This window comes from Dromiciops gliroides, chromosome 1 (assembly GCF_019393635.1).
Source record: "Dromiciops gliroides isolate mDroGli1 chromosome 1, mDroGli1.pri, whole genome shotgun sequence".
Classification (NCBI taxonomy): domain Eukaryota; kingdom Metazoa; phylum Chordata; class Mammalia; order Microbiotheria; family Microbiotheriidae; genus Dromiciops; species Dromiciops gliroides.
In genome coordinates this window covers 725,543,035-725,563,868 of record NC_057861.1, presented here as the reverse complement: position 1 = coordinate 725,563,868, position 20,834 = coordinate 725,543,035, and the positions used below count along the sequence as shown (strand labels likewise).

General features: G+C 41.9%; 1 pseudogene; it reads right to left on the bottom strand.

Moving 5' to 3' along the window:
- Nucleotides 1-7,621: 7,621 nt before the first annotated feature.
- Nucleotides 7,622-8,497, bottom strand: LOC122753900 (annotated as a pseudogene).
- Between the last annotated feature and the right edge of the window lie 12,337 nt (nt 8,498-20,834).

The following is a 20,834-nucleotide window of genomic DNA, read 5'->3' as shown; positions in this document are numbered from 1 at the left end:
CACTACGCCATCTAGCTGCCCCCATTTTATGTAGTTTTAGGCTAAAGGTATAATGAAACCACAATTTGTTCAGAAAAGGATTCTACTGAGAAACTATAATAATTTTTAAAAACCATACTTTGAACTGCCAATTATAGCTGAGGAAAAGCAACAAAATCTTTTTTCCCCCCCCAGGGCAATGAGGGTCAAGTGACTTGCCCAGGGTCATACAGCTAGTGTCAAGTGTCTGAGGCCAAATTTGAACTCAGGTCCTTCTGAATCCAGAGCTGGTGCTTTATCCACTGCGCCATCTAGCTGCCCCCAACAAAATCTTCTATATAGTGAAAAGGCTATTGGCTGTAGAGTAAGAGCACATAGGTTCAGATCCTACCTCTAATGCTTGCTAGCTGCATGAATTCACACATAGTCAGGGGCCATGGACCACATGGCTTCTGAGGCCTCCTCCAGTTCTCGAGCTATGATTCTATAGGGAAAATCACTGAGTCTAGCCTTAGCTAACCTAACCTCAAGCAAGTCCGTCATAAAAGGCCAAAATATTTTCAGAAAAATTAAGATCCATCCCGATGAAGTCCCCACAGAGAATGAGGATGTCAAAGCATTTTGTTCAGTGTTTACTATGGACAAAGCACTGTTTTAGCCACTGGGAATTCAAAGAAAGGTTTAAAAAATAGTTCCTGCCTTCAAAAAGAACATTCTAATGGGGGAGACAACTCTGTTCGGACAAGATACATACAGGTTAGATTGGAGGTCATCTCAGAGGAAAGGCATTAGAAATAAGGGGGACGGGTCAGCTAGGTGGCGCAGTGGATAGAGTAATGGCCCTGGAGTCAGGAGGACCTGAGTTCAAACCCGACCTCAGACACTTAACGCTTACTAGCTGTGTGACCCTGGGCAAGTCACTTAACCCCAATTGCCTCACTAAAAAAAAAAAGAAAAGAAAAGAAAAGAAAAGAAATGGGGGGACTGGAAAGGCCTTTTGAAGAAGATGGGATTTGATGTCAGGCTTGAAGGAAAAAGGATAGTCAATGAAAAGGCAAGGAGTCAGGAGATAGAGGGAAATGTTTGAGAAATGTCAAGAAGACTGATGCTGTCTGCAGGATTGTTTTTCCTTCCTTCTCAAAGAGGATCAATGACATCAGGAGGGTGATACCTTGACTTGCAAGTGAATTGGATGTAAGTGAGGCAGAGCTGGTCGAAGTCGTCAGCTTCACTCTCTCCTCCAGAATCACTGGAGTCTGGTGGCAAGACATAAGTCAAGATGACTGGCTTGTAGGATTGTAGGGAGGGTAGAGAGGAGTCAATGATAAGAATACTGGAAAACTAGGAAAGGACTGGATTGTGAAGGGCTTTGAATGCCAGCAAATGATTGTCTGATCATCAAATAGAACTGGGGTAAAGGGGTTCAATAGTTGCCCTCCCTGGACAGATGGTAGGCACCAGGAGAAGACTGTGACTATAGTTGCCTAGACAGTCCCCAAAGTCAGCTACCTTCGAAGGCTATGCACCTGAGGCTCACCTATCTAGCCTTCACACTGCCTGAACAGACTTTCTGGATTTAAAGGGCCTTTGGTCCCCTTCTCTGAACAGATGAGGGAGTCTACAGGGAAGTATAGATGTCCTAGCTAACTTCCTTCAAATTGTTACTGCCTTTCTGTGATGCCTTGATACCTACTCCCATCACAGGCAAGTTTGAAATAATCAGTCAGCAAGTATTTATTAAGTACCTGCTGTATGCTAAGCCTTGTGTTAGGGACTGGTAATAAAAAGACAAAATTGAATAGTCCCTGTGTTTGAGGAGTTTACACTCTATTGGGGGAAACAACATCTACTTAAGTATAAGAGGGCTTTCTGCATGCCCAGATCACCTAAGATGGAGACATCCATGTGGGAGACAAAGGTTTTATTTCTGAGAATAGGCATTCTGCTATTGTTTGCCCTGTAACATAGCTGGCCTTCAGGTAGTGGAAAGGCCAGAGGAATCATTCTATATGCAGCATTTATTCAAAATAAATGCAAAGTCATTTGGGTAAGGAAGACCTTTGGGAGGGGGGGAGACATCAGAAAAGGCTTCATCTTGAAGGTGGTGTGTGAGCTGAATTTTGAAGGAAATGGGATTTTGAGATGTGAAGAAGAGTTCCAGGCATAGGGACCAAGCAATGAAAAGGTATAGAAATAAGAGATGGAGTGTCATATGTGAGAAACATCAAAAGAGCCATTTGGCTGGACTTGTGTAATGAATAAGAAGGCTAGAAAGAGAGCTTGGAATCAGGTTGTGAAGGGTCTTTAATGCCCAGGAGAGGTAGCATTTTATCCTAGAAGTAATAACAAGCCAGTAGAGTTTGTTAGCTATTCTCAACAATACAATGACCCAACACAATTCTGATGGACTTAAGATGAAAAATTCTATCCAACTCCAGAAAAAGAACTGATGGGATGGGGTCTGAATGCAGATTGAACTATACTTTTTTTTTTAACTTTATTTTTCTTGGCTTTTTTGCGTCTGCATTTTCTTTCACAGTATGGCTAATATGGAAATATGTTTTGCATGACTGCACATGTAAATCTATATCAAAGTGCTTGCCTTCTCAAGGATGGAGGAGGAGGAGAAGAAGGGAGGGAGAGAATTTGGAACTCAAAATTTCAAAAAACAAATGTTAAAAATTGTTTTTATGTGTAATTGGGGGAAAATGCAAAAAATTTCAAGAGAAAAAAAGATAAAGTAGATAAGGTTTATCTTTGGCTCACTCTACCACCTCATCTTTTATACTTCTAAACATCAGCCAGAAGGCTAAAGGAAAGTAGAAACTTTTCTGTTTTCTTAGAACTCTTCGGAAGTGCAACTCTCTCCTGGTTCTTGTCCTACCTGTCTGACTATTTTTCCTCACTCTGCTGCGATGGCTTATCACCTTTCTCCCACCCATTAAGTGTAGGCATACCCCAAGGTTATATCCTATTCCTTCTTCTCTCTCTCTATTCCTTCCTTGATTATCCCATCTGTTCCCATTGATTCAATGATCATCACTATGCAGATGAACCCTAGATCCAGATCTCCTAAGCTCCAGGTCTACATCATCCATTGCCTCTTGTTCCCAGCATAGTAGTTCATCCTTGCTGCTGGGGAGACTGGGGCTGGTAAATAGCTTGAGGTTAGGAGCTCTGAGCTATACTAGGACAAAAGTCGTTTGGATGTCCAAACCAAGACCAGCACCAATATGGTGAGCTCTTAGGAATGAAGCAGTCTGGGTCAGAAATGGAGAAGGTCGGACAGCTAAGTGGCGCAGTGGATAAAGCACTGTCCCTAGATTCTGAAGGACCTGAGTTCAAATCCAGCCTCAGACACTTGACATTTACTAGCTGTGTTACCCTGGGCAAGTCACTTAACCTTCATTGCCCTGCAAAAAAGAAAAAGAAAGAAAGAAAGGGAAAAGGTCAAAGTTTTTTTGTGGATCAGTAGTGAAATCACAGTCTGGGCAAGATAGAGAGACCCAATCTCAAAAAATAAACAAACAAACTCAAACTGGATGTTCCATCTAGATCTCAAACTCAGCATGTCCAAAACAGAACTCATTCTCTTCCAAAGTAACCCACATCCCCAATCCCTCCAGACTTCCCTGTTTCTGTTGAATATATGAACAGGTCTCTGGTCACTCAGGTTCACAAACTTGAAGTCAACCATTTGGTGTTTTCCCTGCCATCTATATCCATCAGTTGCCAAATCTAATTCTTCTTCCATATATCTCCCATCCAAACCCTTTTCTCCATTACAGTCTCCACCCTAGTTCAGGTCCCTACCTCCTCTCACTTGAACTATTGCAATAACTTCTTAATTGTCTGGAATTAAAGTCTACTACAATATGATCCTCTCCCCCCCCCCCATCTTCTTTTAATAAGTGTCTACATCAAATTGATCTGCTAAAAGATTCTTACACATGAACTTTCTTCCAGTCTCCATGCCTTTGCATAGGTGAATCCAGGATTGTATTGGATCCTGTTTAAACCAGTTGGAGAGAGCAGATTGTTAGATTTTTCAGTATATTTATACCTTTGGAAATGGGGGAATTGGGGCTTCATTGTTTTGTTGATTGTCTTGACTTAATAAGTTCTAGAGAAAATGTTAATAAAGCAGATTAAGCTGAAAAGTATGTCATATCTACATTCCCCCCATAACCCAAGAGCCAATTAAACACACCTGGGTAGACTCCTTGTCTGGAAGGCATTTTCTCCTCCCTTCTTACTTTTAGAACCTTGAGCTTCTTTCAGAATATAGGTCAGTGCCCCCCTGCATGTGGCCTTTCCTGATCCCCTTAGTTGTGAGTGTTCTCTCCTTGAAATCCATAGGATTTACAAAGGTAATAACTGTCAGGGTCAGGATTTGAGCCCAAGGTCTCTCCTTACAGAGTCAGAGCTTGTTCCCATAAATTAGGCTGCCCAACTTCTGTTGTTGCTGGGTTGTTTTTAAAGTGCATATCAAATGAAACCAAGTAGTAACAAAAATGCCCCGTGCGTAAAAATCTCCTTTGGACTTCCTTTTAGGGACCATATTCTCTTGTTTTTGTCCTTTCAATGCTTAGCATGGTGTCTGGAACATAGTAAGTACTTGATAAATTCTGTATTTATCACCTATCCATCCATTCAACCATCTATCTATCATCTGTCTACCTATCCATCCATCCATCTATCTATCATATATTTATGCATACATTTATCCATCCATTCACCATCTATCTATCCAACAACTTATCTATTATCTATTTATCCATCCACTAGCTATCCAACCACCTATCTACCCATCTATCACCTACCTATCTATCCATTTATCTACCTATCTATCCAACTAAATATCTTTCCTCAATCTATCCTTTCATTCATTCACCCATCCACCCATCTATGTATCTACCTACCTATTTATCTAATATCATTTCTTTTCCTTTATTATTTTTTTGGACTCTCACTATTCACTGATTTATTCCCTCAATAAAATTTCTCTCTCCCCTTATTGCAAATAAATGTAGTCAAATGAAAAAAGAAAAAAATCAGAGTCCACAGATCCAGGATATGAACCCAGGCCCTTCAACTACAGTGCAAGCTGTTTCCCCACTCTACCTCACTTCTAAGTGCTTATTCTATGGGACTGATTTTTTTTTTCCTTGCTAACATTCTGAGATCAGCTGAGCTGAATTAAAACATTGATGGAGTCATGTGTTAGACAGGCTTCTAAGAAAACGGTTTCTGGAAAACTCCTTAGTGAGTTATTTGATAGTTTGTTTTATATCATAGAGATCTAGATGATGTGCTTTCATCATGGATGGCAAAGAGAACCATTGGAGAAAGACCCCAGATCCTGGGAGTCATCAGCTCCCTCAGCCCAGGCTGCCATGGTAAAACTGAGGCTTTGGTGTGTCTCACAGGCTGGCTCAATCCACTTTCCTGCTTTTGCAGGAAACATTCTGCATTTACTGTTTCTCTTGAGAGGGAACTGAATTTTCCCACATCTGAAGAACCTCTTCAACGTGTCCCTTGGCAAGTTTCACTATTGGGTGGCCGATTTGTCCAGAATCAAGTGCTGAATAAAGGCGCTGGTTTCTTCTCTTTCAAATGACTTAAAGATTTATTTTAAGAGATTTTCAGTCCAATTAGGACTTTCCTCATGCTGCCTTCAGGTTTGCTAAATAACAGGAGAGCCATAAATGGCCACAGCAGCATGACACACTGAATATATGGCAAGGCATGATCAGAGAGAGGACAAGGGGACAAGATATTCAAGAGTAAAGGACAGTATAGATTTTAAATGGTTCTGAGGTTGGGAAGGGAGGAGAGTATAGCCGGCGTAAGGGTGATAGTTTGGGAAAGAACCAAAGGGTAGAAAGAATGGGTCACCCAGTGAAGATGAAGGACAAGATTAGGCTTCATAAGGCACAGGGAAAGATGGGATAAAAGATTATGACCAGCTGTGGAATGGGGTGGAGGGGAATGGTAGAGGTAGCCCAGGATACAGACAATAAAGGGATGCATAGTTTGGAGAGACATTTAAAACAACAAACTTCCTATTCTATATGGAAGGTAATTTAGAGAACCCCCGTTTATACACTAGAACCACATATACTGACTCAGCTACACACTTTCCCTTTGAGAATATGTCTTCTCTTAATGGTTCAGAATTGTTCAAATTCATTCAAGCTTGTGTTGTGGAACCACATATTCCAGTGTTTAAAATGGTAGATTCTCTATAAACAATGAGAGCATAGTGATTGTAAAGATGAAGGAACAGACTATGAGGCCTTAATTCTGCCAGTCTACGTGACCCCTTGGGCTTTTATTTGTGCCTAAAATTTTAAATGGTGAAACGATGTGAACTGCAAGATGTAATCTTTCTGTTGGGTCAATGCCAATTTTAGTTCATATGTGAACAATTTTACTGAATTTGAATATTATCTTTAAGGCTGAAATGTATTCTTCTTTTAAAATGATTAATTGTTTTAAAACTAAAGAACAAATCAAGGAAGTAAAATATTATATCAGTGGCATGATTTAAGAATTACATAAATGGCATCTTTTTTCAGACATTTGGGTTTTATTAAAATTCATTTTATTCATGAATCTCTGCCAAACTTATCCTTATTTTTTAATAATTTCCCAGAGCTATTTGTATTTATGTTGCTTCAGATGAGAAAAGTCTTTTGACTTAGATGAACTGATGCAAAGTAAAGTGAGCAGAACCAGGAGAACATTGTACACAGTAACAGCAATACTGTGCAATGATCTACTGTGAATAATTTAGATATTCTCAGCAATACAGATGATACAAGACAATTCTAAAGTACTGATGATGAAAGGTGCTATCCATCTCCAGAGAAAGAACTAGTGGAGCCTGAATGCAGATCAAAAATACTTTTTCCTTATTTTTCTTGGGGTTTTTTGGTCTGTTTTCACAGCATGACTTACATGGAAATGTGTTTTGTAGGACTACACATGTATAACCTATGACAGATTGCTTGTCTTCTTAATGAGGGAGGGAAGGGAAGGAAAGAATTTGGAACTCAAAATTTTTTAAAAGAATGTTTAAATTGTTTTTCCATGTAATTGGGAAAAATATTAAAGAGAAAGGCCTTTTCAGGTTTTTTTTTCTAATTGCCCTGAGACCTGGGACAGGCCAAAACAAGAGTTTGTTATTTCAGCATTTAGCAACATCTCAACCATCAAAAATAAAGTCTAGGGCAGCTAGGTGGCGCAGTGGATAGAGCACCGGCCCTGGAGTCAGGAGTACCTGGGTTCAAATCCGGCCTCAGACACTTAACACTTACTAGCTGTGTGACCCTGGGCAAGTCACTTAACCCCAATTGCCTCACTAAAAAAAAATAAATAAATAAAGTCTAACACCAAAGAATGGAAGGAAGACTTCTCTACAGCATGATTAGGTGGGTTGCATCTGGAGTCCCCTGGGAGCCCCAGGTGGGAAGGATGGTGGTTATTCATTCATCCAATAAATTAGGAAATGCAGAATTCAGGGGGCCAACTGCTCATTTCTGGGCTGGCATAAGGTCATCAATGGACTGGCCCTGCTCCAAGCACTTTTCCATCTCTATGGGCAACTTCACACCATCCACCACCATCTGCACCAGCTCTACCTCTCAGAAGTCCAATCAGTCAGGTGAGCTTCCTTGTTGATCCACACCAGAAAGGTCTTGTTGTCATTGTGCCAAATGCCTCTGCCGTCGGGCCAGTCTCGGGCCATGCCAGATGCCAAGAGGAGTGGGGAGACAGGCTTGTTAAAGAGGAAGTGCTGTTCCTGCTCAGTCATGTACTTTAGAGCATAGTACTTCCCATTCAGGTCACCCTCCAGGCTGGCCAGAGCTTCCACAGAGAGCTTCTCTATGGTGTGGCGCTCGTCCGGCTGCAATGTGGGCAGGCAGAATCCTTGGATGCTCCTGCCACTTCTTTTTCTTTTCTTGTCTTTTTTTTTTTTTTGCGGGGCAATGGGGGTTAAGTGACTTGCCCAGGGTCACACAGCTAGTAAGTGTCAAGTGTCTGAGGCTGGATTTGAACTCAGGTCTTCCTGAATCCAGGCCAGTGCTTTATCCACTGCGCCACCTAGCTGCCCCTCTCCTGCCACTTCTAACAGGAGAACTCAGCACATAGTTAGGCTCCAGGTCATCACCCTGCAAATTGTCAGGGTTAAGATCAGTCTTACCTTCATCTTGTAGTCTCCATGTTGGTCCTCGGTGATAGGATCAAGCAGTTCCTTGACCACTTCATAGCTCTCTTCATCTCCAGCTACACATCCCACAGTCAGGATGAATGGGTGCCTTGGGCTGTCCACACCGGTCTGGATGACGTCATCCAGGGTGAAACCGCTGGGTGTTACCTTATCCCGGAGTTTTTCATAGAGCTCTGAGGTTAGCATCTTAGCCATGTGGTTGCTGTGCGAGGAGAGGTCGAGATATTCCTCCTCAGTGGGGTCGCGGGACTTCAGCATGTTGTGGCTATTGGAGAACTGCATGATGGCAGGAGTCGAGGGTGCTCTGAGGGTCGCAGAAGACGGAGAGGTTTGGATGCCGCTGCTGCTGCTGCCCCTGCTGCTGCGCTATGATCCTAGGCATCTCAGTCCGAGCTCAGTCGGCCTTTTCAAATTAAAATGAACTTCTTTGATCAACTGAAGGAAGATTGACAAATGTGACTATTGACTGTGAATTAGGAAATATCAATTTTGTCAAAATTATTGACAAATGCAAAGAACTTAAGGCTCAAAACCAGAAACCATAATTTTATTAACTATTTCAGTAGAACAATATACATATAAATATTAATGTTCCCCTTTTTTCTAAAAACAATTTATACTTTTTTCCTTTACGTGAGTATGCTAATATTATTTCATTATTTATTTAGGTTTCTGCTATGATTGATTATATATATGAAGTTCAATAAAAGAAAAAATTTACCATCTTCATTTCTCTTTCTGATAATTTATTATTGGTTTAATTTCATGATTATTAATGAAAATCATTTTGTTATACAGAGGAAGGGGGTGTTAAAAAAATTATGTGCTCCAGGTATTAAATTCACTGGGTATGTCACTGATGATCAGATAAGGTAATTTGAGTTGGATAACATGGAAGTGGAACATTTGTGGGTAATGGCAAGATCATGGGCACAACCATTTTCTGTGTAGCTGAGATGGAGTGGAGGGGTGGATTATGGGAATTGACTAGAATGGGGAACTGAGAAGTTATAGTATTTGAGGGAGCATAATATATATGCTTTTTTCCCTTTCATTTTTATACTGAACATAACAAATACCAAATAGCATTTCCATATACATAGGAGAAAAAGAGGACTGGATATAAAAGTGCAGATCTCTTTTATATGCATCGTCAAAGCTATCCTGCTTGTCTGTGCTTCTTTTGAGCCTTCCTTCTGTTGTCTTTGTATTTTTTTTAAAGATGCTTGAATGACTTTTCTTTCTTTCTTTCTCCCTTTCCCTTTCTCTCTCCCCCTTTTTTCTTTCTTTTTGCTAATCTACACTTATGCTTCTTCACTCTCTGCTTTATCTATTAGAAAAAAAGAAAAACATAACAAATATGAAGAAGAAAGAAAAATTCCAACACTGGCTGTTTGGAAAATATGTTTTATTTTGCATCTTGATTCCAGGAAATAAGTACCAAGTTTCATCATCAGTCTTCTAGAATTGTTGTTGGTCACTGTATTGATCAGAGTTCTTAAATCTTTCATTTCTTTTCATTTCATTTCTTTTATCATTTCTTATGATGCAATAATACTCCATTACATTAAAGTTAAAAAGGAAATTGTTCATCAAGGAGCAGGCACTCCAGAGGACATCATGGAAGAGGGGGGCAGATCTGGATTTGGACACTGGGGGAGTAGGGTTGACCATGTTAGAGTAAAGGCACAAGGAGTTAAGGATGGGGAACTAGGATTGTTCCAAAATCACTGAGATGTGGAGAATATGGGGCATGAGAATGAGCACAGGCAGAAGATTTGTGGTTGGAGAGAAGCATTCTGAGTGAGCCAAGTGATTAGACTATTCATGGTCCTCCTTTGAGACTCATCTTCATAGCAGGTGGTGATATATCCTGTGAGAACTCAGGAAGTCCATCTTATAGCAGATAGGAACATGGTTGCTCCAGTGGTGATTTGCCTACCCTGGGGAAGAGGGAGGGATGAAGGAGGAGAAGGCCCAAGGGGCCATAGAAGCCAGGCTGGAAGTGAGCAGCCAGGTACCTCAGGGCACTGAAGTTGGCCCAGGGCAGGGTCAACAGAAACAAGAAGTCAGATAGAAGGGTCTTGTGCCCAGAAGCAACACTCCTGCTTTCAATCAATACGCATTCACTACAAGGCAGGCATTGTGTGTGTGTGTGTGTGTGTGTTGGGGGGTGAGGGTACAAATACAGAGAAAGAAATGATTCCTACTCTGAAAAAGCTAATCTTTGTTTAGGAATTAGAAAATAAACACATATAGAGATGGATGGATGGATAGATAGGGATGGATGAATGAATATCACAATATATCACAATCTTTTTTTTGTGGGTTATTTGGGTTTTTGTTGTTGGTTTGTGTTTTTTTTTTTTGTGGGGCAGTGAGGGTTAAGTGACTTGGCCAGGGTCACACAGCTAGTACATGTCAAGTGCCTGAAGCCAGATTTGAACTCAGGTCCTCCTGAATTCAGGGCCAGTGCTTTATCCACTGAGCCACCTAGCTGCCTCGTATATCACAATCTACAAGGCCACATATCAGAGTATGAGCTTTGGTCCAGGTGTCTCGTGGACTAAGCCATCATGATCTCTAGATCTCCTACCAAGAAGGACCCCTCTAGCAGTTCAGAACCTTTCTCCACCATTTCCCAAAGTGTCTGACAAAGACATCATTCAAAGGAGTTAAAGACCTTCTGACTTCTAAAGCCAAGCTCTTCCTTTAATACTTGTGTGACCCTGGATAAATCACTACTCTGGGCCTCCTTTGTCCTCATCTTTAAAATGAAAGCGTTGGAGCAGATGGCTTCTACAATCCCTTACAGCTCTAACTCTGTGTTCCTGAGAACAGACTGAGTCTGTCTCTCTTCAATCGAGCACCTGAGCTATGGTGGAACACCAGCCCCTATCACACACACATTGAATGGCTCTTTGGGTTAGAGGGAGGTGGGTGAGGAGTGGGAAGGGTGGGCTGGCCTCACCCTAACTGTAAGGAATTGGCTCCATGAAAAGGATGGAAATTTCTAGAAAAGGCTCCAGTCCACCAGTCAGGGCAGCCACCTTGCTCCCTCCCCCTGAGGGATGGGGCTCCATGGGCCAGGGCCCCAGCTGACTCTCTTTGTTCCTGTCTCCTTCTCTATGAGGAAACTCGAAGAAGAGTATTTGACAGAGTCCACCCATTGTTCCAGGCCCCCTTTGGTCATCCTCTTTACTTGATAGCTTATGTCTGCTTGTCGGCTCCACAAGGAAACCTAGACAAGAGTTGCTAAGCAGCTGCTGAGATGCTATTGTCTCTTTACATTTCCCATAGTATTGGTGACTCAGGTGATGATGGAACAGAACAGGGCCCAAGTCTGTCACATTTATGAAAGGGCAAATAGCAGCAGAGGAGGAAAATGTCACCCAGGAGCAGGTGAGGCCTTGTTAGGACTTTTATTATTACTAATAAGGATCCTTCCAGAATACCGCCTTGCATTTAGATACAAAACTCAAAGTGACCTCCTGTTTGCTGGCTCCTCCATCTCTGGGAGCCCACTAAAGAGGTCTATTGTTTGAATAAAGTTCTAAGTCCTAGGGGAGATAATAAGAAGGAATTGGAGGGCCTCAGCTAGAATCCTGACTATTACCTGTGTGACCTTGGAGAAGTCACTTCACTTTTATGGGCCTCAGTTTCCACAACTGTAAAATGAAGTGTATGAACTGGATGGCTTCTAGGTCTCTTCAATCTCTGATTGATGTGGCCTTGGGAATGTTGCTTAAGCTCTTGGGGCCTCAGTTTCCTCATCTCTAAAGTGAGGGAATTAGATTCCCCGATTTATGACATCTCTTCAATTCTAAAGTTATGACCAAGACCAAACTGCATTCATCTGGGACTTCAGTCTATTGTGGGAGTTTGGGGGGGATTCAGAGAAAAATCATTCCAAAAAAGACTCAATCTAAGAATACAGGGCCATGGTCTTGCCCTGAATTCTGTCGCAACATGGGACTTTCTAAAGGCAATTTTAGCTGTACAGTTTCTGCTAAGGTAACTTGGAGTCCTAAGAATGAATTGTTCTTTAACTCAACTAAAAAGAAAAAAAACACAATCAACGCTTAAATTCTTCTAGGCAGGGACACAAAGGAGCCCCATTGTATTCTGGGCCCGCCCCAGGCAAGATGGTAAAGCTGCAGCCTAAACTGGAGCACAGGCCCTTTATTCTCCTTTCTGTTCCCCTCCCCCCTTCCAGCTCATTGGTCCTTTCCTTCACCTCCCAGAGACAGCCAGCCTCCTAAACTCCAGAGCTTTCCTCCCCCTAACCAACCAACCCCCAAACCCAGCCTTTGAGCCTCGGTACCTTATGTGCCATAATAATTCAAAGAAAAGGTATTAATGAGAATTTACTAGGCTTACTCCACCTAAATCCCAAGTGCTTAAGGAATCCTGATGCAAATCCAGAATGATAGAATTGGAGTCCAAAAGAGCCGGAATCGAATCCTGGACTTGAGACTTCCTAGCTGGGCGAGCCATTTAAATTCTCTGGGCTTCCATTTTCTCATCTAATAATAACAAGCTATTATTGGATGAGAATATATCTCTTTAAGGTTTGCAAAGCACGTGACATATACTATCTCGTTTGGTTCTCACAACAGCCCTGAGGTTTTGTACAGATGAGAAAAGTAAGGAAGACAGAAGCAGCCAAGTGGCAAAGTAGTAAGAGCAATAAGTCTGGAGTCCGGAAGTCCTGAGTTCAAATCTAGTCTCAGACACTAGCTGTGTGACCCTGGGTAGTCACTTAACCTCTCTGTTTGCCACCGGAACCAGATGGCTCCAGAGAAAGAGTGAGGCTAGTGACTGCACAGTCCTGCCTCACTTAAATGCAATTCACTGCAAGTAATGACATCACCTCCTCATGTCATGGTCTTCTTTGAGACTGAAGGATAAACAACAAATAGCCTTAGTTCCCTTGACTAAATAACAGGGAATAACAGCACTGACCTCACAGAATTGTAAGGATCTAACGAGATGTTTGTAAAGCACTTAATACAGTGTCTGACACATAGTAGATACTATATTGGGCAGTTAAGTGGTGCAGCAGATAGATCAATGGACCTGGAGTCAGAAAGACCAGAAAGGTGAGTTCAAATCTGACCTCAGATACTTAGTAGCTGTGTGGCCCTGAACAAGTCACTTAACCCCTGCCTAAAACTGGAGAAGGCAATGGCAAACCACTCCAGTATCTTTGCCAAGAAAACTCCATGGACATTTGGTCCACAGGGTCACCAAGAGTTGGACCTAACTGACCAAAATCAAATCACTATATAAATGCTCATTCCATTCTCTAAGGGACTTGCCATGGGTCATAAAACCAATAATTACCTGAGGCAGGATTTGAACTCAGGTCTTCTTGGTTCCAAGTCCAACCTTCTATCCACTGCTCCACCCAACTGCTTCATCTGTAAACTAGGGTTAATGTGAGGGAAAACAATCCTCTTCTCAATAATTCTCAGGAACTCAGCAGCGATGTGACAAAGGCTCATTTATTTCCTTCTCATGAGGAGGAACCCTAGTGTGCAGCTAATGGGTGCAAAGAAAGGAGGCTCAAAGGCCCTGTTTTAAACCCTAATCCCTAACACGAATGGACCCTCCCCTTTTTCATCATTGGTCCAATTACTCAAGGGTTACAATCTACACACAAAAACTAGCTAATCGGAATGCAGTGTTCTCATTCCTAATCAGTTCTTCCTTATCTTATATGGACATAACTCCAGATCAGACCTTATTGAGACCAGGGCTCCTTGAACCACATGATTTGGTTAGCCAGAGGGGGAGGAGAGGATCTGAGACCTTTGTCCTAAAAACAGGTCTGGAGGAGTATGATTGACTGTTATAGCCTCATTGAGAGGAGACAACTACTGATTTTCTCACAGATAATAATACCTAACTCACAACAACAGCTCTGGTACATGTGAGAATCAAATGAAATAATGTTTATAAAGCACTTTGCATGCTGCTATTTTTATCTCAGCAGGATAAGAAACCGAGACATTGATAAGCAGAGGCAGTTTAGTGGGGAAAGCAAAGGATTTGAAATGAAAGAACCCAGCTGAAAATCCCAGCACTGACACTTGCTGCCTTGTCAAGGCATTGGACTTCTGGCTTGAGCAGGTTGATGATTTCAAGGTCCCTTCTAGCTCTAATCTCATCAGTTTTATCCCTTTAAACATATCCCTGAAGCTGCCTAATGCCCCCAGCAGCACCTCCACCTTAAGACCCTGCCCTTCTGCAAGAGGGTTCTAATAGGCTGCATTTCCTTATGCGAAACCTAAACCTGACTCTTTGTTAACTCCCTGTTATCCACTTTTGAGACCACCCTGATTGCATTTAAAATTTCAAAGAGGTTAGGACATTTATTAAGATACCCAGGCACTATTCCCTATAGTAGGGGAGAGGGGATAGGAGGAGGTAATTTTTAGCAAGGCAGATGAAATCCAGCACATTTTCCAGGATATAAACAAATGGAGGATATAAGCACCCAGTTAAAACAATTTGGACTATTAGCCCCATAAAGGCAACTCCAACTTTTGTTGCCCTGGATTTGGATTGGCTGGCTCTGGGTGAGCCCCCATGCATAGCATCATAGATCTAGAACTGGAAGGAACCTTAGAGCTCTTCTGGTCCAAACTCCTATCTTTCAGATGAGGCATAGGGCAGTTAAATGACTTCCCCAAGGTCACCCAGGTAGTCAAGTAGCAGAGTCAGGGTTTGAACACAGATCAAATTCAATAATCTTTCTAGTATTTCAGAATAGCCCCAGTCATGTTTTACTTCATCACATTCTCTCTAACTTCCTCTTCCTCACCACCTGAAGGACACCAGAAACCATGATCATGAGAAACTTCTGATTGGTGAGCCTTTCCCCATCACTATTTCACTATATCATCATGATATCATGATTAATCCCAGCTAAGCTTCACTTCATTCCCTCTTCTCTTGGCACCTCCACAGCCTCCCCTACCACCTTCCAGCCACCTTGTGTACTTTCTCATCTTCCTCACCCCCTTCCTGCTAGTTCTGAAACCATAAACCATGATCAAATAACTTCCCACATCCATTGTTCCTGAATGGGCTATATCAATCTGCTCTCTATAGAGAGTTTCTTCATTTTTAAAACAAATGGCAAAGTTCATCCTGCCTTGCTAAGAGATTTAATTTGCTCAAGTCTTCATGAATTTTATCTCTTTCCAGGGTGGGAAGAGAGTTAGGTAATCCAAGATCAGAATTATGGCAACAGTTTCTAAGGATTTGGGCGGGGGGGGGGGGGGGGGGGGGGGGGGGGGGGGGGAGGAGAAGAAAGGAAGAGAAAAGGAGGGAAGAGATGAGACTTTCCAAGACAAATGGCAGCAGCTTTGGTGACATCACCCATCCTTTCTCCAGGGACATTAGAGAGGCAAGAAGCTAGAGGCAAAGTATAAAACTGTGTTTGTTCCCCTCCCCCCACCACACCCCCAAAGCCCAAACTCTTCTGAGTGTTGAGAAAAAAAACAGATACAGGAACTGATTGTCCTTATTCCCTTCCCCAGCCTTACTCAAAGATAGGTGTAACTAGTAAGCATACTTAGTGTCTTAAAAATGATCCTGATTTTTTAAAAAATTATCCTGTTAAAGACTGTGTCTGATGGATCTATAATCTTATTTCTCACAAATGCCTGCAGTTGACTATTCTTTGCCTGTCCCTTTGACCCCCTTTGTTCACTGGACAGCTCTATAGGACACACACAGGAGAGAGAATGACCTTTCTAGGGTTAGGCTGGGCTCCCAAATCCCAGGGCATTGTTAGTTTTCTCTCTCTAATTGGGAGCACCATTATAAACCAATCCTACAATTTAGAACCACCATTCCCAGGGTAGAATTACTGCAGATTAAGAGCCTTTTAAATCTCTCATCAGATCACCAGTCTGATGTAGCAACCCCATCAGGGTGCCCAAATGTAACAAGTTTTCCACCAAAAATGCCAATTGATGATAACTTTCCTGGACCAAAACACCCCCCCCTCCCCCTAGAAAATGTAGTTTCTCCCTTCGGAATGTGAGGTCCTTGAGGAAAGGGGAGGATTTGCCTTTTGTATTCATTCATTACTTCATTCACTGCTATCTTTGCCTTCAATGAAAGATCATCACAATACCAAGAATTTCCAGTTAGGTCTTAGTTTTGTAAGAAGCATTCTGTGCTGTCTCATTTCTCACATTTTGAGAATGCTGAGCCCATGTCAGCCCATGATGTACACCTTACAAAAGGAAATACAAGAAGGGCTTTCAGGGAAAAGTTTTCAACCCTTGGATTCCAAGCAAACTTGGGGTTCTGGGGAGTATTTTGTACTAGATAAATCTATATAATAATAATAATATATTATTCCAATATATAAATAATCCATATCATAAATAGCTTAACTCAATATATCAATAATCTATAACTATATCAATATGTTAATACATTAATCCATAGATAGATCTATATAGCATTCTTTATATATGAATATAGAAAGAATCCATATGACAAATATGTTAAAACAGCACATCAATCATCTCGATAATGAACATACCAATACATTAATAAATCAATATACAACTAACATATTAATATATAATCTATATTATTATGATAATACTAAAGGATAAATACTAAAGGGGTGGGGTTTCTACTTTAAATTTCCAGGAAAATATTAACAGGATGTTGTGCTGGATTTGTAGTCCAAGGACCTGGGTTCAAATCCTGTCTCTGCCGTTTGTTGCCTGTGTGACCTTGGGGTCTGGGTTTCGGTTTCTTCTGTCATCTGTAAGATGGGGGGCTTAGACTAGATAGTACCAGGACCCTTCCAGTTCTAAACCTGTCACTCTACAGCCCCCTTTTCTTCATTCAGCTCCTCCCTTGTCCATTTCCAAACGATCTTTTTCTTTTAGTTCTATATAATAGGGCATTTGTTCTCAAGGGAAATCCAGAACTGCCCAGAGGTGATCAGTAGAGTAGTCATCTTTTGGAAGACAATTTATTGCATTTATTTAATTAATTTTTTTTTAAGACTGAGTTTTTCTATCTTGCCCAAGCTGGGAGTACAAGGGTGATTCACTAGCTTAGATCTCAGCCCACAAAAATCCAATAGCTTTGACCTGCTCTTTTTTAGACCTTGACCAGTTGACCCTTCCTTAGGCAACCTGATGACCTCCCCGCTACCCTCCACTTCCTGGGACCTCACCATATTCATGTGGAAATTATAATGCAGACACTGAACTGGCTTAGCATACTGCAGCCCAGAACTGCTGAATTAAGAGATCTACCCTCCATAGTGGTGATTATAAGCATGTACCACCATGTCTGACTACATTTCTTTTAAAGATATGGAATAGCATACATAATCTGAAATTATTTAAAAATGTGTAAGGGGGTTGCTTGGGGAGTCCCTGATCAATCTAATGAGATTACAAGGCAGGAGTATTTGTCTAGAGAGGGCATTTTCCTACAGAGGGTGTAGGCATGGACACTCCTGATTGGCTTCTAGTGACTAACGCCAATTATGGGTTGAATGAGACTCAGCAGAGTCTAAGAAGAGAATTGAACCTAGGACTTTCTGATTCCAAGTTCACCATATGGTACAATGGAAAGAACTCTAGCTCTGTGGAGTACAAGGATATGGGTTCAAAACCTACCTCTGACATTGCCTGTGTGACTTTGGGCAAGTCACCTAATTTCCCTGTATGTCAGTTTCCTATATAATGAGGGGGTTGGAATAGATGACCTTAGAGGTTGCTTCAACCTCTGAAGCTATTATCTTACCATACTGCTGTGAGAAAATAATTTTTTTTTTTTTGCAGGGCAATGGGGGTTAAGTGACTTGCCCAGGGTCACACAGCTAGTAAGTGTTAAGTGTCTGAGGCCGGATTTGAACTCAGGTACTCCTGAATCCAGGGCCAGCGCTTTAACCACTGCGCCATCTAGCTGCCCCTGAAAATAATTATTAATAATAGATTTCTTGCAGAGACTTGGAGATCAGTTTCTCAGAGCTTCCCCCAGTTCTTGAGTAAATCTTATTTGGGACAAATCCAAGGGAACAAAAGAAATAGAATTAAACTCTTTTGTCCAACTCAGTGAAGGACTGATGAGATCAAACCACACCAAGATAATGGACTTTGCCTTAAGCAACTTGGGCCAGGGTCTTTTAAAGACTTTTCCCTGTTGTCATCTGTAGAGTTCATGTCACCCAATGGCATTGAATGACGGTAACCAATTAGCTTTGATCAATGTATAATGACTTGCCTCTATGGAAGGAGGATCAAAATCCTTGGTAGACACCAGGAGCTCTCTGTCCTTTTAGGACAGCATAGGTCTGGTAGGTCTTCTGAACTCTCTTGTGTCTCCTTGAGACCACATACTATCTCTCTGGGAAACAGCATGGTTCCTCTTGGGCTTATCCCCTGCTCACACTAATTGCCATGCCGAGGCTCTCTCTCTGCCTTCTCTACCACACAGCCCGACACCACGAGAAGTTAGGGAGACTCATGGTTTATTCTTTAATGGTATAAAATTAATAAGTTAAAATATACTTACCCCAAACTGTTATTTTTAGCAATAGCGATTGATTTTTTTTTTGGTGAGGCAATTAGGGTTAAGTGACTTGCCCAGGGTCATACAGCTAGTAAGTGTTAAGTGTCTGAGGCCAGATTTGAACTCAGGTCCTCCTGACTCCAGGGCTGGTGCTCTATCCACTGTGCCACCTAGCTGCCCCAATAGCGATTAATTTTAAAAACACTCTTTAATTTCCATTTCTCTGGCTCCCCAACAATACCTAGACTACAGTAAAGATTCAGTGAACACTTGGGATCTGCAGATGGAATTGGCACTTACAGAGCATCTAGTCTGATACAATGCAATACCACAAGCATTTATTAAGCACCTAGTATGTGCCAGGCACTTGCCAAATACTAGGGGTACAAATTAGAAAAAAAGATTCACTCCTCAAGGAGCTTACAATCTAATGGGGGAAGACGGCCTACAAAAGGAAGCTGAAAAGGCAGGAAGGGCCACCATGGAATACCCAGTGAAAGGGCTTTGTGTTCCATGGAGTTGAATTCAAATGGAGCTACTGATGGAAAATGGAGTCCAGAAAATCTAGTCTAGGAGTACTTAACTTTGGTCTGAGAACTTTTTTTTTAAAAACATATTTGGTGACTATATCTCAATGTAATTAATTTCCTTTGTAATCCCATGTATTTTATGAATTCAAAAACATGATTCTGAGAAGGGATCCATAGGCTTCACCAGACACTACTAAGAAATATATATATATATATATATATATATATGAAGAAATTAAGGCCCATAGAGATCAACTGATTGGACCAACGCATAAATGTATATAATAAGGAGCAGAGGCTGGTTTCAAACCCAGATCCTTTGAATCCAACTCAACTGGTTTTTTCTATAATACCACACTCACATCTTAATTATTGGGACCTAATACATCCTCCTCATTGTCTAGATTCTCAAAACTTTGCTCCAAATGTACTATATGGTGTCTTGGAATAAGAGCAGCCAACAGATCAACCAGCCAACATGTTGGTCAATCTGCTCTCTGGCTCAAGCCCAGAGTGATTGATACTATTTGTTCCCCTCCCTCCTGTCTGTCAATGTTCAAATCCAGCCTCAGACACTTCCTAACTGTGGGATTCTGGGCAAGTCCCTTAACCTCTGTCTTCTAGAGTTTTCTTAAGTGTAAAATGAGGTTAATAATAGCACCTACCTCCCAAAGTTGTTGTGAGAATCAACTGAGATATTTGTAAAGCACATAGTAAGTGCTTAATAAATTCTTGTCCTCTCTGCCCCCATCACCCCTATTCCCCTTGTAGAAGAGCTCATAACCAGAACTGCCCCTGCAAAGACTTCCTTTGGTGGACTCACCAAAGATCATCTTGTTCTCTGAATCTTTACCCTTCTGAATGATTGATTTTGTCTGCTGCAAAATGACTGGCACGCACTGAGATGTGGACTGTGACCCCATCGACAGATCATCCATTTGTTAGCTCTTTTCTTCTTGCTTAGTGCCTTCTACCTTCCCTCCACCTGCCCTGCCCCCATCTCCCCATATCCTGTCCATCCCTTCCTCCAAGACCCAGATCAACTCCTGCCTCTTCCTTCTTTCAAGGTTCCTCTGACCACCCCAGCCCAAAGTGCTCTCTGTCCCTCCTCTGGATTCTTCTAGCTCTTGCTGTCTATATATTTCATTGGGTAATTAATCATGCGCTGCCTGCCTTGTGACATCCCTTCTATTGTTGCCTCAAGTCTCTTTGGAATCTTTCATTGTTCCCGAAGCCCTTGGGCTGCTGCTGCAGATGGAGATGGCACAAGCTACAGGACCCAGAATGCAGCAGGGGGGAGGAGGAGAGGCTCTAGATTGCCTCCCATTTATATGGACTCCAAACTGACCACTGCCCCAGAAGCCTCTCCCACCAACAAGCTGTCTCCCAGAGATGCTCTAGTGGGTCAAGGCTTTCAAAAGGCTCAGGTGGCACAGTGGATAGAGCACCGGCCGTGGAGTCAGGAGTACCCGAGTTCAAATCCAGCCTCAGACACTTAACACTTACTAGCTATGTGACCCTGG